This window comes from Salvelinus alpinus, chromosome 10, assembly GCF_045679555.1.
Source record: "Salvelinus alpinus chromosome 10, SLU_Salpinus.1, whole genome shotgun sequence".
NCBI classification, from domain to species: Eukaryota; Metazoa; Chordata; class Actinopteri; order Salmoniformes; family Salmonidae; genus Salvelinus; species Salvelinus alpinus.
In genome coordinates, this window is record NC_092095.1 from 39341798 (window position 1) to 39359313 (window position 17516).

Below are 17516 nucleotides of genomic sequence, written 5' to 3' on the forward strand. Positions count from 1 at the left end.
AATCCCAGATTTAGGTAAAAACATTTTAATTCAACCGAACATTGTAGAGTCTTCTGATGATAATGGTGGGGAAGAAACATTGTCATTGTCACGGAAGAAGTTGACAGAGTTTTGAAATCAGTGGAATGCACGGTGGAAGCAGAGAGATGATTGCCAAATGCAGAGAGTCCAAAATGAGAACACAGAAAGAAGGCTGTTGTAAAAAAAACACCTGTCTCTGGATTACATCTTCAAACTAAGGGCATCCATGACACCCATGTATACTGGTAAGAGTCTAGCTACATTTTCAGATATTATACGTTTCTAATTTTGTTGTTTTCAATCCAAGTTAAAGCCTACTGTTAGCTAGATATCTAATGTTAGCTGGCTGGCACGCTAGCTAACTATAGTTGTATGATCTGTGAAGGAGATCTAGAAAGAGGCCCGAGTTTGAATTCTGAGTTGGATGACCGTTCAAACACATTATTCCCAGTTGTTTTGAATGCGGCATTAGAGTTGAGTTTATGGTTCATTGTTTAGCTAGCTTGCTAGCTTGCTAGCTACATGTCTACATGTCTACATGACTGCACCACGCATTTGACTGTACCATTTACACCTTCTGTAGCCTGTGCATGTGACAAATAAACATAGCTTTTATTTGATATAGTGTGTGTTTACCAGAGATGGTAATGTGAAGAACAACATGATCTGCACCAAAGTCAGATTTTATTTTTAATTGTTTATTAAACCTTTATTTAACTAGGCAAGTTAAATAAAGACCAAGGATTAGATAAAGTGTATTTTTACTATTACTATAGTTTTTCTACAACACTGAATCCTTAAAGAGATGGTTGGAGCTATGGCTTAAGAGGGTGTGAACGATGCTGAATGGGTGTAGACAAAAAAGAGCTCTCTGGTAGATGTACCAAAACATTCACAGGCCATTTTCTCAAAAGTGGGGTTACAAGTTTATCAACTTTCAAAGCAGAATTACTTTCCTCAATGTAGCTCAAATGCAGTGTTTGATATACCATGTTCTATCTTGTAGTCTCTACTATTATCCATGTATAAACACAATTGTACATTTTGCTAAATTGGACCGAATCCAGGTGTTGGGTCAAGGGGTATGAATACTTTCTGATAGGACTGTACATATTGTGTAGGATTGTTTATTTTTTTGTATGTGTATTTTTCAGACTCTCATCCACTGTATATCTCACAGTCAATTAATCAACATTAAAAATAGGGTCTGACAAAGCAGCTTGCCTATCCTCAAACCCAGTAATTGGAAGCTATTAGCAAGGCTTTGCCCTTCACCCACTATATGAAATCTATTATTATCATACCAAAGAGATAACACTCTGTTCCTTCAGAGATGGCAATTTTTGGTTTGGGAACACAAGGCGGTTAAGGTTGCTGTCTAATAAATGAGTTCTTGTCATGTTTGCAGATGCTCAAGGTCCCTGGCGTCAGTCGGCCCAGCCAGGATTCATGCGATAGGGAGGGGTCCGTCCCGATCTAAGCTGATGTTCCAATGATCAAGAGCACATCGCAAACAACACGCCTCTGAACTAAGAGACTGAAAAAGAAGGACAGGAACTGTTTATACCCCCTCCATGTTCTCTCTCTCTTTCTCGCTCTATATTTCTCTCTCTCTCCCTTTCTATCTTTCTTTTTCCTTTTACAAACCGGCAGGCATATTCATGAGGGGAGCATAATCAACCAGTCACAGTTTGGAAGGCGTCCAGATGGATGAGTTATGATTGCCGTTATTGATACTGGCTGGTATGAGGCCTCTGCTATCGGGGATTAATGCTGTTAGAATTTAGAACCCTGACACCCTCCCACCACTTAGTCCCATGATGAATAGTTTTGGTCAAAGTCGTTTGCACAGACATTCACTTAGCTTCTGCGTATTTTATGTACTTTTGTTTTCTTATTAAGGCTTTTACTAGTGGCTTATTTTCCTATTCAGAATGATCCTCTTTGTGACCCAGATGTTTTATATTTAGTGAATGTAATTAAATTACATGTAAATATCTTCCATCCTCTCATCCATCTCTGTTACATGAACACTCTATTTTTGTTTTAATTAAATGAATGGGTGCCATGTCTAGACACTCCTAACCCCGAAAGAAATCGAGAGAGAAATTAGTTTCAGTCAAGAGAAGGCGCTGTGCTCAATGAGCAGTAGCACAGATAACTAAAAGAGGATCCTTGTATTCAATGCAACTTTTTTCAAACATTTATGAGCATATTTGTGTAATTTTGTTTAAAGGTCCAATGCAGCCATTTTCATCTCAATATGAAATAATTTCTGCGTAACAATTAAGTACCTTACTGTCTGGGAGGGATTTGTAACCTGAAACCTAGCTGTTATTGGCAGAGAGGTTTGAAACTCTCTTTGTCATTGGTCTATTAAAGGGGAACTGCTTCTTAGTACCATCTTCTCAGTGTATAAAGACCTATCTGGCATCGATATGAGTCAGAAACATTCATTTGAGTGTCCAAATTGACAACAAAGTGTAAATAGGTTAGTCTTGGTCATAAAGTCAGTCTCGTCCAAAATGAGATTTGGAAGTGAGTGTGTCACGACGGGTATGGCTGGGTTGAAATGGATTACTTACTGTACATGCCCACTTTTTCCAATGATGTCCAATTGCCCAGAGGCAACAATGTGTGGTCCGCCCCCAGCTGCCATGTGTTGTTGACATGTTGTCAAGTCTGCAACGCCTGCCACACTTGCTTGGCATCGGAGTGAAAATGGGCTTCAATAAAGTTGGTGCAAACTTGTAATGCATTCAAACAATGTTGCGCAAGATGACAAGGAATGGATAACATACAACAAGCATACGACATGATGGCTTTGACTGGTGTGTGGTGAGTAGCTAACTAGCCATGATACTGATACTGTGATGTAACCAGCTAAATACATAGCCTCTCCCTAATGTGTAATGTGATGTAATGGCATAGTAAGGAAGATTTGCATAGCTAATGCTTCAACTGACGATAAGGTTAGCACCCAATAACATGCTGCCTTCACTGTAATGGAATTGGGAGTCATGATCAAGAGCTAGGTCATTAGCTATCTAACATTCGGGGCTTCGTCTGTTACTAGCGCTAAAACAACATGCATCTATTGTATATTTTCTGGGGCAAAAATAAATGAAGGATGATACTTGTCTAGGCTGAGTACCAGTATTTTTAGCTAACATGCTACAAATACATGTCAGCCAGCATTCAGCAACATAATGTTACACAGCTGGTTGCATAGTAACGGCGTCAGCGGCACTGGCCTGACTCTATTCTGTACTTAGTGACTCTCCTAGTATAATTGCTTCCAAACTAGAGAAAACAATTGTCCTCGCTATATCTTTGAGTGAGGATATTTAACTTAAATGAATTCACAAGCTACTTCCAAAACCTGGAGGATTTGTTGTTCAGCAGTGTCGTGGAAACCCCCCTACCAAATCAGGGGCAGAAGGCTGAGGCGTTACGTGGCCAGGCGCCAGTGCCACTTCAGGTTGATCACATTTGATCTGGTCCTAGGTCAAAATACAAACACTTCTCTGTCCTGGAATTCAACTAACAACCATTAATAATGTAATCAGTGCTGTGCGTATCATCTCTATCATGTTCTTCTACAGATGGAGGACAGGGGAGATGGTTTGTCATGGATTCCTCTGACTAACTTAAAGGTCAATACAGATGTCTGAACTGGGAGAGACGTTTGCACACAGCATTACAATTACACAAGACACATCTATTACTTTTTATCATCTTTTGTTAATATTGAATTGAATGAGGGGGTTTTGTATTCTTCAAACATGTCAGCGAACCGTCTTATATGGCACACCATAAGAAGGGATGACAATGACCATTTACCACCAGACAAAATGTTGATAGGTACAATATCTGTATTTGCTGTGAATGACAATATAAGATTAAAGACAAGTGTAATATTTGCACATTGTTATTTTAGCAGAATACTGCTTCTACAGTATTATGTGAGGGATGCTTTAGGACCATGCGGACGCCTCCGGGCGGTCGGGTCGGCTATTTGGAGTGTTTATCTAAATGGATATATTTAAACAAATATATATAATTATGCACCCCCCCACTTCTAAAACCAAAGTTGTACCATCTTCCTGCATCTCACATCTGCCTGTATTTATTGAAATCTGCCTTATGGACCCATAGGTTGATGGAAACTCTGTCATATCCAGGATGGAGTGTCATGTACTTCATCCCTCCTGCCACCTGACTGCACCTGTCCATAACCTATAATACATGACATACTGTAGATTGGAAGGGACTTCATTGCCAATTTCACCGAGAGCTGTGCATGTCCGTGTGTGGTTAGACAACCAAATCCATAGAATAGTCCATAGAAATAGAATAGAATGCCATGCTATTTCTGGGACAGCTGAAGTTGTACTTAAACATGTTATGCTCCTTCTTCAATCTGTGGTTGTACACACAACTAAATGTTATTTACTAGGTAAAGTATAGGCATAATGTCTTCATAAGCAAATCAATATGATAGCCTATTTACAGCAGAAAATGTTTGGTATTTGTAACACAAACACACCCATTGATTATTTTTGTTGTTGTTGATACATGTATCTACACTGACATATTTTTGCAATGTCCACATATAGTAGCCTACACTTAGTTCTGGTATTTATCCCCCAGGAAAGATCTAACTTGCAAGCTACTTTCATAGCAAGGTGTTGTAGAACGAGTGTCTCATGAAAAACCTTCCAGATACTGGTACTTCATGCTATTTTGCCATAACTGTGATTTGACGGAGAAATATCAGCTAGCTAGATAGGCTAGCCAGCTGTAGATATCCCCAAGCTATGCTAGGTAGCTAGCTAGGTGCAGGCTTTTATCTATACATATAACTTAATTAGCAGATCATCTTGAGATTGTGAGTCAGTCAGGAGAGGAGAAGTCCTCAACTTAAAGTCTTCCCTCCATAGCAAAGCTAGCTTAGCTTACCGCACTATCACTAAGTTACTCACGACTGCCATGTTTGTTTGTTGTGATTGAATGACATAGGCACACCCAAGAAAAACCCACAATTAACCACACCCCAAAGACAACTGTTGTTTGGGCTTTAGTAATTGCCGCTGCATTTCTATTCCATAGCAAATTGAAAACACGAAGCAGACCAGACTCTTTGGTCCTTTAAAAACCTCCTGTATAAATTAACGTGACTCTAGATGGCAACATAATTATGTTTGTTTCCAAAATTAGATATGTTTTCCTAAAGAAGGTGAATCCGCTTCGTGTTTTGTTTCCTTACCACGATACTAAAGAGTATAATAAGAACATGGTTTGGAGGGCTCTTAGATATAAAAAATAATATAGCCTAGAATTAAATACATGAGGGACATGGAATCTACTCAGCAAAAGAGTACACCACTTTGGTATTACGGTACACCACATAAGGTAATACAGTAACACTTGGCATCAAGTTTTTATGCATGTGTAGTAACTTTGTGATTATTACAATAGCAACATTGTTGTTACATAGGAATTTGGAAATTGCTTTATAATTGCATAAGTTATTACAACAGTCACTATTCCTCTTCTGTATGGTAGTTACAAACTCTAAGCACATTACTATGCAATTAAAATGCAATTACCAAAGTATTATGTAACAAAATGCTAATAAAATGTTGCTCTAAACGTAATTTGTTTAAGTTTCAAGTTTTAATGGCATGCACAAGTATGGTGAAATGCCTTCCTTGCGAACCCTAACTCCAACAATGTATCAATCAATAACTCTGTAGTACTAAATATAACAGGGTAGAACTAAAATTCACAAGATATAAAAATAAGAACTAAGAAGAATACGATAAAGTATGTAAGCATACTATATACAGGGTCAGTTCCAGTACCATATTTACAATGAGCAGGGATATTGGATAGAGGTAGATATGTATAGGGGTAAGGTGACTAGGCATCATGATATATGATAAACAGAGTAGCACAGGCACATATGATGATTGTATGTGTGTGGGTGTGCATGTGCATAGAGTCAGTATAAATGTATGTGTCACACCCTGATCTGTTTCACCTGTCTTTGTGCTGATCATCTTCCCATTACCCCCTGTGTATTTATACCTGTGTTCTCGGTTTGTCTGTTGCCAGTTTGTTTTGTCTTCTCAAGTCTTACCAGTGTGCTTTCCTGGTTTCTTTTTTCTCAAGTTCTGTTTCCTAGTTTTCTCCGCGTTCTGGCTATTCTGCCTGCACTGACCCCGAGCCTGCCTGCCGTCCTGTACCTGCCTGACTCTGACCTAATTGCGAACCTCTGCTGGCCCTCACTGTCATCCTGTACCTGGCTGACTCTGACCTGATCACGAACCCCTGCCTGTCCTCGACCTGCCCCGTGTTTACAATAAATCATCTGAGAATTGTAGTATCCACCTCCTGTGTCTGAATCTGGGTCATATCCTGAGTCGTGATAGTATGTGCATATTATGTGTGTGAGCAAATGATAGAGTGAGTGTATGTGTGTAGGGCACTGTGAGTGTGCATAGAGAAAAGGTTCAGCTCAGATAGTCAGTGTAGCCATTTTGTTAGCTATTTACAGTAGTTAGTTATTTAACAGTCTTATGGCATGGGGATATAAGCTGTTCAGGAGCCTGTTGATGTCAGACTTGATTTTAGGGCCTATACCAAGCTTTTTCAACCTCCTGAGGGGAAGAGGAGGTCCGTGACCTGGCAGTGTGGGGCCGGAACAACAACCTCTTCTTCATGTGCGCATGTGTGTGGACCATTTTAAGTTCTCAGTGATTTGGACGCCGAGGAACTTGAAGCTCTCGACCTGCTCCACTGCATGTGGAATGGGACTTGCTCGCCCCCGTTTCATGTAGTACACGGTCAGCTCCTTGGTCTTACTGACGTTGAGGGATATGTTGTTGTTCCAGCCCCACACTGCCAGGTCAACGGACCTCCTCCCTGTAGGCTGTCTCATCGTCGCCGGTGATCAGGCCTGCCACCGTCGTGTCGTCAGCAGTCGAGGGTGAACAGGGAATACAGGAGGGGACTAAGTTACAGTTTTATTCCACAGACACAAGAACAGTTTAATGTTAAGTGTTACTGAGAATGCTAACAGTAACACGATATGGCTCATAATTGTTGAAAGGAAACAAAATATCTTGAAGCATCTACAGTCAAGGACGGTGGAAAATCATGTTAGTTTGTATTCTGAGTAAATTATCCCTTTAAATATGGTATAGTGTGTGTTTGAAACAAGAACACTTACCCTCAGATGGACAAAGTGGATCGAAGTTAATGTTGCTAAGCATCCATCTATCTTGCTGCTTGCAAATTGCTTTGAATTACCTTGCAGTATTTTCAGGTATCATACTATTCATTTGAGCTTTCAACCTTTTCAGTGGCATGTTGAAAGAGTCATGGTTAAGTGTCATAACTTTTGTATACTTATCTGTACAAAATAGCATTGGTTAATTTGTTTGACTTGATAGAGATTGTAGTTCCAGATGCAGCCCTGCAATTAGTTGAATGTAGCCAATCCAATAGTTTCTGAAATGTAGTCACTTCCTGAGTTCTCTATTCAAATTGTTTAAAAACGTAATTTCCTTCTGAGATCTGTATTCAAATAGTTTTAAAAAGTTGTCGTTTTTGGGGATCTGTATTGAAATAGTTGTAGTCACCTCCAAAGTAATAATATGTTTTTATGAACAATTCCACAAAACATAGTTAAAACTATAGTTATCTCAGGTCTGGCGCAGACTGTGGCAAGAGACACTCTGTCCATTTTTCTGTTGCAACCAGTGGATGCTGCTGAGGGGAGGACGGCTCATAACAATGGACGAAATGGAGCAATTGGAATGACATCAAACACACGAAAACCATGTGGTTTATGTATTTGATACCATTCCACCAACACCGCTCTAGCCATTACCACAAGCCCATCCTCCCCAATTAAGCTGCCACCAACCTCCAGTGGTTGCAACCTATATTATATTAAGTAGCGATGGAAGGATGGAGAAAAAAATGAAGGGGGGATTTGAAGGACATGCTTTCATCATCACCTAATCACACTCCAACCCCGACTCACATTTCCAATTTATTCTTCAGTTAAACATGGGCATATTAATAATTGAAAAAGGGACAGCTATGGTGTACCTCCACTAGGTGTGTGGTGAGCTTTGTACATGTTGCATGTCCACATAGCAAGGGATGGGCTGAATGGCTGACTGGTATTGTACGTATTAAAAGAAGGGCTTTAAAACTGAGAAATGCTTTGATTTCCCTGAGGCTTTTTTCTCTCTGAGCTGAAAGAAAATGCTCTGGATGTATAAAAGGTACTCCCCTAATAAACACACGTGCAAACACACACACATTTATAGGCCTATAACTACACACCACAATCCACAGAATGAAAGACTATTACATTATTCTATGACCTTGGCTACATTATGGATAATGGATTCAAGGATTTAGTGTTCCATGAGAATGGATTGCTTTACACGAGCAACGCAAGTTTTTCATATAATTTGTAGAGAGCTTGGTACAGGGGCACACAAGAAGTCTTAATCGTAGAGATATATATTGCAAACCCATGTCCAAAACCACAAACATACTCTTTCTCATTATAAAAAATGATGGGTTAAAAACAACACAATTTGTGTTATTTGGTAAGCCAGCAATGGGTAAATATTCAATAAGATCTAATAGTTTCCCTTCAGAATATGATGCATTATGGACAAATGTCTATTTTTTCCAAACTTAATTCTACATGGTTACTTAAACTCATCCACTTTTGTAAGCTTCATAAAAGTTACAGAACTATCAGTTTTCAACATTATCATGTGATAACAATTCAACAGAGCAGATTAACCAGAATGACATCTACTCTCACTGTCACGACTTCCGCCGAAGTCGGTTCCTCTCCTTGTTCGGGCGGTGTTCGGTGGTCGACGTCACCGGTCTTCTAGCCATCGCCGTTCCACCTTTCATTTTCCATTTGTTTTGTCTTGTTTTCCCACACACCTGGTTTACATATCCCTCATTACTTGCCGTGTATTTAACCCTCTGTTCCCCCCATGTCTGTGTGTGGAATTGTTTATTGTTTAGTGTATGCGCACGGTAGACTGGTTGCGCTGTGTTATGTCAACCCGTATTGTGTTTAGTGTTCTTTGTGCCAAGTTTTGTTCACCTAAATAAAAGGCTCCGTTTGCTACCCAAATTCTGTTCTCTTGCGCCTGACACCCTTATAGCCAGTTACGCATACCTAACAGTCACAGTTGGCCAAAAATAACTATCTGAAAGGCACGCTTCTACTAAGCCACGCCTCCAGATTTCTCATCCGACCAACTGGGTCATATCTCAACAATCCAGAATCAATAACCCTACATCAACAACCCAACGTTGCTTTTTTTATTTAAGAAAACGACCAAGTGACCCAATGCCTGTAACTCAGCAGTTGGGTCATCCAAACAACCCATCATTTTTTAGATTGCAGTTGGTATCACTGATACACATACACCATTGTTGTGTTCCAATAGTCTCTCATTCCCCTCGAAGTGTGCACTTGTTCATTTTCCTTCATGGATTCTAAAGGAAATGACTGGTAAAAAGGCACTTCCTGTAGCCCATGCCTAAACCCATCCAATGCTTTTAAACTTGTGGGGAGTAGTGAATGAGTGCACCTTTTAGGAGGAATGAGAGATTATTGGGAAGCAACCAAAGGTTGTTAATGTGTTTCTTATCTGAGATCCCTGATCCCTAATTGGTGAGGAACACATTCTCATGGGAAATGTGAACAGATGTACTCTCTGTGGCTAGAAGCAGTTTGCGTTTGATTTGGAGAGGGGGGGTGAGAGCAGCCATAGGCAACTGGTACACACACACAATGTGATGAAAGAATGCAGGTGGCAGGGCCGCAACTTTCACTGGGGACAGGGGACATTTTTTTCACCCAGTTTGTCCCCCCCAGCTGTGATACTAAAAGCAGCATTGGTGTGCTTTAGGGCCATGCAAGTGCCTCAGAGCGGTCTGGATTTAGGGCTGGATTTAGGACCGTGCAGACTCCAGAGCATGCGGAAAGGCTATGTGAAAACAAAGCTTCTGAAAGGCACAGTGCTGCTGTCTGCAGCTGCTGTCTCCATGTCTTGCGACTAATCTTCGAGTTGTTAAGTTTTCTGCGCTACGGATCCCTTTTACGGGATCATTTTCCTAAACAACCGCTAGAATTGCAGGGCGCCAAATGCAAAATTATTACAAAAAATATTTATAATCATGCAATCACAAGTGAAATATACCAAAACACAGCTTAGCTTGTTGTTAATCCACCTATCGTGTCAGATTTTGAAAATATACTTTACAGCGAAAGAAATCCAAGCTTTTGTGAGTGTAGCAATCAATGCTACAACAGCTAGCCCCAAATTAGCATGGTAACGGAAGTCAGAAAAGCAATAAAATTAATCGCTTACCTTAGATAATCTTTGGATGTTTGCACTCACGAGACTCCCAGTTACACAACAAATGTTATTTTTGTTCGATAAATATTACTTTTATCACAAAAAAACGCCATTTGGGTTGCACGTTATATTCAGAAAACCAAAGCCTTGTTCCGTTCAGAAAATTCCAAAAAGTATCCGTAATGGTCGTAGAAACATGTCAAATGTTTTTTATAATCAATCCTCAGGTTGTTTTTAACAAACATAATCAATAATATTTCAACCGGACCATAACCTATTCAATAAGAGAGAAAAGCAAAATGGAGAGCTCCCCTCTGGCGCGCAGGCACTATTCAGAGGACACCTGACTACTTTTGAAAAATCTCGTTCATTTTTCTAAATAAAAGTCTGAAACTATGGCTAAAGCCTGGTCACAGCCTGAGGAAGCCATTGGAAAAGGAATCTGGTTGATACCCCTTTAAATGGAAGAAAGACTGGCCAGGAAACACAGAATAAAATAAAAAAATATCGCTTCCGGGTTATATTTTCTCAGGTTTTCGCCTGCAGAATCAGTTTTGTTATACTCACAGACAATATTTTAACAGTTTTGGAAACTGGAGTGTTTTCTATGTTTTTCTTATATGTATCCAATAACGTCCAAGACGGAGCATTTTGTCGTGTCTACCTAACGCATTGCAGAAAATTATATGGTGCTCCCAGGTGCGCAGCAAAATACTGCCAATATGGCGGACCTGTCACTCCAAAAGCTCTCATTCGGTCTCACATCAAGCTAGACACCCCATTCAACATTCTACTGCCTGTTGACATCTAGTGGAAGGCATGTGAAGTGCATACAGATCCATAAATACAAGGCAATTGAATAGGCAAGGCCTTACACAGAGACCCATTTTCAGAATTTTCACTTCCTGTTTGGAAGTTTGCTGCCAAATTAGTTCTGTTTTACTCACAGATATAATTCAAACAGTTTTAGAAACTTCAGAGTGTTTTCTATCCAATAGTAATAATAATATGCATATCGTATGATCTAGAACAGAGTACGAGGCCATTTAATTTGGGCACGATTTTTTCCCAAAGTGAAAACAGCGCCCCCTATTTCCAAGAGGCTAGGTAGCTGACTAACTTTAGCTATGACTTTTACCTCAATCACACTAGACCTAAATTCAATGATGAAATCAACAGCCAAACGATTGGAGACCGATATTCTGATGTTCTTTTGACAGCGCAATGTGAGTTTTTATTAGTCAGTAAAGCAATGTAACGTTATTGATCTGTCAGTTTCCCTAGCTGATTCCCTACTTTTCAAACTGACATGCCATAAACAGCTCAAAAGGCTACACTGTCATGTTGCCCAGTCAGTACAAAATACTATGCTCATCATATCTTAACCTTTCTCGCCCCGGGGTTCCGCTAGCGGAACACCCACAACATTCCGCTGTCTTCGCAGAGCGCAAAATTCCCAAAATATTTTTTTGAAATATTTAACTTCCACACATTAACAAGTCCAATACAGCAAATGAAAGATAAACATCTTGTGAATCCAGCCAACATGTCTGATTTTTAAAATGTTTTACAGCGAAAACACAATATATATTTATGTTAGCTCACCACAATAGCCAAACACACAACGCTATTTATCCACCGCATAGGTAGCTTTCAAAAAACCAACAAAATATAGATATAATTAGTCACTAACCAAGAAACAACTTCATCAGATGACAGTCTTATAACATGTTACACAATACATTTATGTTTTGTTCAAAAAATGTGCATATTTGAGGTATAAATCATAGTTTTACATTGCAGCTACAATCACAAATAGCACCGAAGCAGCCAGAATAATTACAGAGAGCAACGTGAAATACCTAAATACTCATCATAAAACATTTATGAAAAATACATGGTGTACAGCAAATGAAAGATAAACATCTTGTGAATCCAGCCAATATTTCAGATTTTTTAAGTGTTTTACAGCGAAAACACAATATAGCATTATATTAGCTTACCACAATAGCCAGACACACAAATGCATTTATCAGCAGCAAAAGGTAGCGATCGCAAAAACCATCAAAAGATATACAATTAATCACTAACCTTGACCAACTTCTTCAGATGACAGTCCTATAACATCAAGTTATACAATACACTTATGTTTTGTTCGAAAATGTGCATATTTTGAGCTGCAAACCGTGGTTATACATTGTGAATATGTAGCATCGATTCACCAGAATCTCCGGAGATATTTTGGACACTCACCTAATCTGTCCAAAGAACTCATCATAAACTTTAGTAAAAAATACATGTTGGACAGCAAATGAAAGATACACTAGTTCTTAATGCAACCGCTGTGTTAGATTATTAAAAATAACTTTACCATAACAAACAGCTTACGTTATGGCGAGACAGCGCCCTTGAAAATAGGACTACATTTTCCACAGAAATACGAAATAACATCATAAATGGTTCTTACTTTTGCTGAGCTTCCATCAGAATCTTGTACAAGAAGTCCTTTATCCAGAATAAATCGTTGTTTGGTTTTAGAATGTCCTTCTCTTCTGTTGAATTAGCAACCTTAGCTAGCCATGTGGCGCGACCATGTCCATCTCCTCTCGAAGCATAGGACGGAAAACTCCAAAAGACCCATTAAACGTTAAATAAACTGATGAAACTCGGTTGAAAAAACCTACTTTATGATGTTTTTCTAATATGTATCAAATAAAAACAAAGCCGGAGATATTAGCCGTGCATACCGAACGCTTATCAGAAGACAATTGTGGTCACGTCATTCCAAGAGCTCTTGTTCGACCTCAGATCAAGCTAGACACCCCATTCCACCTTCCACTGCCTGTTGACATCTAGTGGAAGGCGTATGCAGTGCATGCAAATCCATAAATATAAAGCAATTCAATAGGCAGGCCCTGGAACAGAACATCGTTTTCAGATTTTTCACTTCCTGTCTGGAAGTTTGCTGCCAAATGAGTTCTGTTTTACTCACAGATACAATTCAAACAGTTTTAGAAACTTGAGAGTGTTTTCTATCCAATAGTAATAATAATATGCATATTGTACGATCTAGAATAGAGTACGAGGCCGTTTAAATTGGGTACGATTTTTTCCCAAAGTGAAAATTGTGCCCCCTACACACTAACAGGTTATTAACAGGATCAGATGGTGACAGGTGTCTCAGAAGGGTCAGACAGCCATGGAAGACCAGTCTACTGAGCTCAGGTGATTTTTGCAGTATATTGTAACAATCAGTGAATTGATACAAAGTTCCATCTTGAGTTGATGGGTAGGCTACAGTCTGGGATCTGGGAATAATGGTAATTTCAATTATTGAACCATTGATTCTATTCTTGGATAATATAACGTGTAAATGTACACCAAGGAAATTCTTTGTCATGCCTCATCTTGGCAGGATCAGATGGTGACTGTGTCACGCCTTGATCCGTTTCACTTGCGCTTGTCTCCACCCCCTCCAGGTGTTGCCCATCTTCCCCACTTATCCTCTGGGTATTTATACCTGTGTTTTCTGTCTATCTGTGCTAGTTCGTGCAGTGACCTGTTGGCCTTCAAGAAGGCAGAAGATTCCATATGATTTTGTAAAAATGGTCCCACCCATATGATTGGTTGATTCTGCTGTCACTCTAAAATGTTACCCTAATACAGTTGAATGGCAGATGCCTTTATCTAGCTTCTGATGGCCTAGCCAATGACTCAGCTAGCTAGATTTATCTCCAGAGAGACCAGCAAATAAAAATCCTGATTGGATATTTTTTTCTCGTCAGTGCTAACCCGTTCCTTTCCAACAAAAACTGATGAAATTAAATCAGAACATCATTGAAAATAATAATATAATTATCATTATATTATCCTTAGGTCTTCTCTGAAAACGTAGAAGGCCCATTGTTCCCCATTGTGTTTGTTTTAGTAATAATTTGTTGAGTGTCGCTATTTTCCCTCAACATGCATTTTTTCACTATTTTGAATGTCTAACAAATCTATATGTTATTCTGAAATATATAACACAGAAATACTGGACATTTTAAACTCTTATTATGGTGGTGATTTGACAAAATTACAATCATGGTTTTGAATTGGACTCGAATTTCTCTGGTCTCGGTCTTGGCTCGATCTCGCCCCTCCCTCCAGTCTTGGTCTTGACTCGGACTCGATTTGCTCTGGTCTTGGTCATGGAATTGATCTCGAATACAACACTGCAGCATGTCCACAGATTATCCCTTCTCCCTGTTTTTGTTAGCTTGGAAATGTTGATACTGTAGAATTTTATCAGAAGAAACTGTGTAACCTATTATTTATAATGGCAAAGAAATGCATTACCCTTAACTTCTTATGGCTGGGTGGCAGTATTGAGTAGCTTGGATGAAAAGAAGCCCAGAGTAAACTGCCTGCTACTCAGGCTCAGAGGCTAAGATATGCATATTATTAGTAGATTTGGATAGAAAACACTCTGAAGTTTCTAAAACTATTTGAATGATGTCTGTGAGTATAACACAACTCATATGGCAGGCAAAAACCTGAGAAATAATCCAACCAGGAAGTAGGACATCTGAGGTGTGTAGGTTTGCCTATCCAATATCAAATCAAATCAAATCAAATCAAATCAAATTTATTAGTCACATACACATGGTTAGCAGATGTTAATGCGAGTGTAGCGAAATGCTTGTGCTTCTAGTTCCGACAATGCAGTAATAACAACAAGTAATCTAACCTAACAATTCCGCAACTACTACCTTATACACGCAAGTGTAAAGGGATAAAGAATATGTACATAAAGATATATGAATGAGTGATGGTACAGACGGCATAGGCAAGGTGCAGTAGATGGTATAGAGTACGGTATATACCTATGAGATGAGTACTGTAGGGTATGTAAACATAAAGTGGCATAGTTTAAAGTGGCTAGTGGTCCATGTATTACATAAGATGGCAAGATGCAGTAGATGATATAGAGTACAGTATATACATATACATAAGAGATGTGTAATGTAGGGTATGTAAACATTATATTAGGTGGCATTGTTTAAAGTGGCTGGTGGTACATTTTTACATAATTTCCATCAATTCCCATTTTTAAGGTGGCTGGAGCTGAGTCAGTTTGTTGGCAGCGGCCGCTAAATGTTAGTGGTGGCTGTTTAACAGTCTGATGGCCTTGAGATAGAAGCTGTTTTTCAGTCTCTCGGTCCCTGCTTGGATGCACCTGTACTGACCTCGCCTTCTGGATGATAGCGGGGTGAACAGGTAGTGGCTTGGGTGGTTGTTGTCCTTGATGATCTTTATGGCCTTCCTGTGACATCGGGTGGTGTAGGTGTCCTGGAGGGCAGGTAGTTTGCCCCGGGTGATGCGTTCTGCCGACCTCACTACCCTCTGGAGAGCCTTACGGTTGTGTGCGGAGCAGTTGCCGTACCAGGCGGTGATACAGCCCGACAGGATGCTCTCGATTGTGCATCTGTAGAAGTTTGTGAGTGCTTTTGGTGACAAGCCGAATTTCTTCAGCCTCCTGAGGTTGAAGAGGCGCTGCTGCGCCTTCTTCACAACGCTGTCTGTGTGGGTGGACCAATTCAGTTTGTCCGTGATGTGTACACCGAGGAACTTAAAACTTTCCACCTTCTCCACTACTGACCCGTCGATGTGGATAGGGGGGAGCTCCCTCTGCTGTTTCCTGAAGTCCACAATCATCTCCTTTGTTTTGTTGACGTTGAGTGTGAGGTTATTTTCCTGACACCACACTCCGAGGGCCCTCACCTCCTCCCTGTAGGCCGTCTCGTCGTTGTTGGTAATCAAGCCTACCACTGTAGTGTCGTCCGCAAACTTGATGATTGAGTTGGAGGCGTGCATGGCCACGCAGTCGTGGGTGAACAGGGAGTACAGGAGAGGGCTCAGAACGCACCCTTGTGGGGCCCCAGTGTTGAGGATCAGCGGGGTGGAGATGTTGTTACCTACCCTCACCACCTGGGGGCGGCCCGTCAGGAAGTCCAGGACCCAGTTGCACAGGGCGGGGTCGAGGCCCAGGGTCTCGAGCTTGATGACGAGTTTGGAGGGTACTATGGTGTTAAATGCTGAGCTGTAGTCGATGAACAGCATTCTCACATAGGTATTCCTCTTGTCCAGATGGGTTAGGGCAGTGTGCAGTGTGGTTGCGATTGCGTCGTCTGTGGACCTATTGGGTCGGTAAGCAAATTGGAGTGGGTCTAGGGTGTCCGGTAGGGTGGAGGTGATATGGTCCTTGACTAGTCTCTCAAAGCACTTCATGATGACGGAAGTGAGTGCTACGGGGCGGTAGTCGTTTAGCTCAGTTACCTTAGCTTTCTTGGGAACAGGAACAATGGTGGCCCTCTTGAAGCATGTGGGAACAGCAGACTGGGCTAAGGATTGATTGAATATGTCCGTAAACACACCAGCCAGCTGGTCTGCGCATGCTCTGAGGACGCGGCTGGGAATGCCGTCTGGGCCTGCAGCCTTGCGAGGGTTAACACGTTTAAATGTTTTACTCACCTCGGCTGCAGTGAAGGAGAGCCCGCAGGTTTTGGTAGTGGGCCGTGTCAGTGGCACTGTATTATCCTCAAAGCGGGCAAAAAAGGTATTTAGCCTGTCTGGGAGCAAGACATCCTGATCCGCGACGGGGCTGCTTTTCTTTTTGTAATCCGTGATAGACTGTAGACCCTGCCACATACCCCTTGTGTCTGAGCTGTTGAATTGCGATTCAATTTTGTCTCTGTACTGGGACTTAGCCTGTTTGATAGCCTTGCGGAGAGAATAGCTACACTGTGTGTATTCGGTCATGTTTCCGGTCACCTTGCCCTGGTTAAAAGCAGTGGTTCGCGCCTTCAGTTTCACGCGAATGCTGCCGTTAATCCACAGTTTCTGGTTTGGGAATGTTTTAATCGTTGCTCTGGGTACGACATCGTCAATGCACTTCCTAATGAACTCGCTCACCGAATCTGCATATTCATCATTGTTGTTGTTGGACGCCGTGCGGAACATATTCCAATCCGCGTGATCAAAGCAGTCTTGAAGCGTGGATTCAGATTGGTCGGACCAGCGTTGAACAGACCT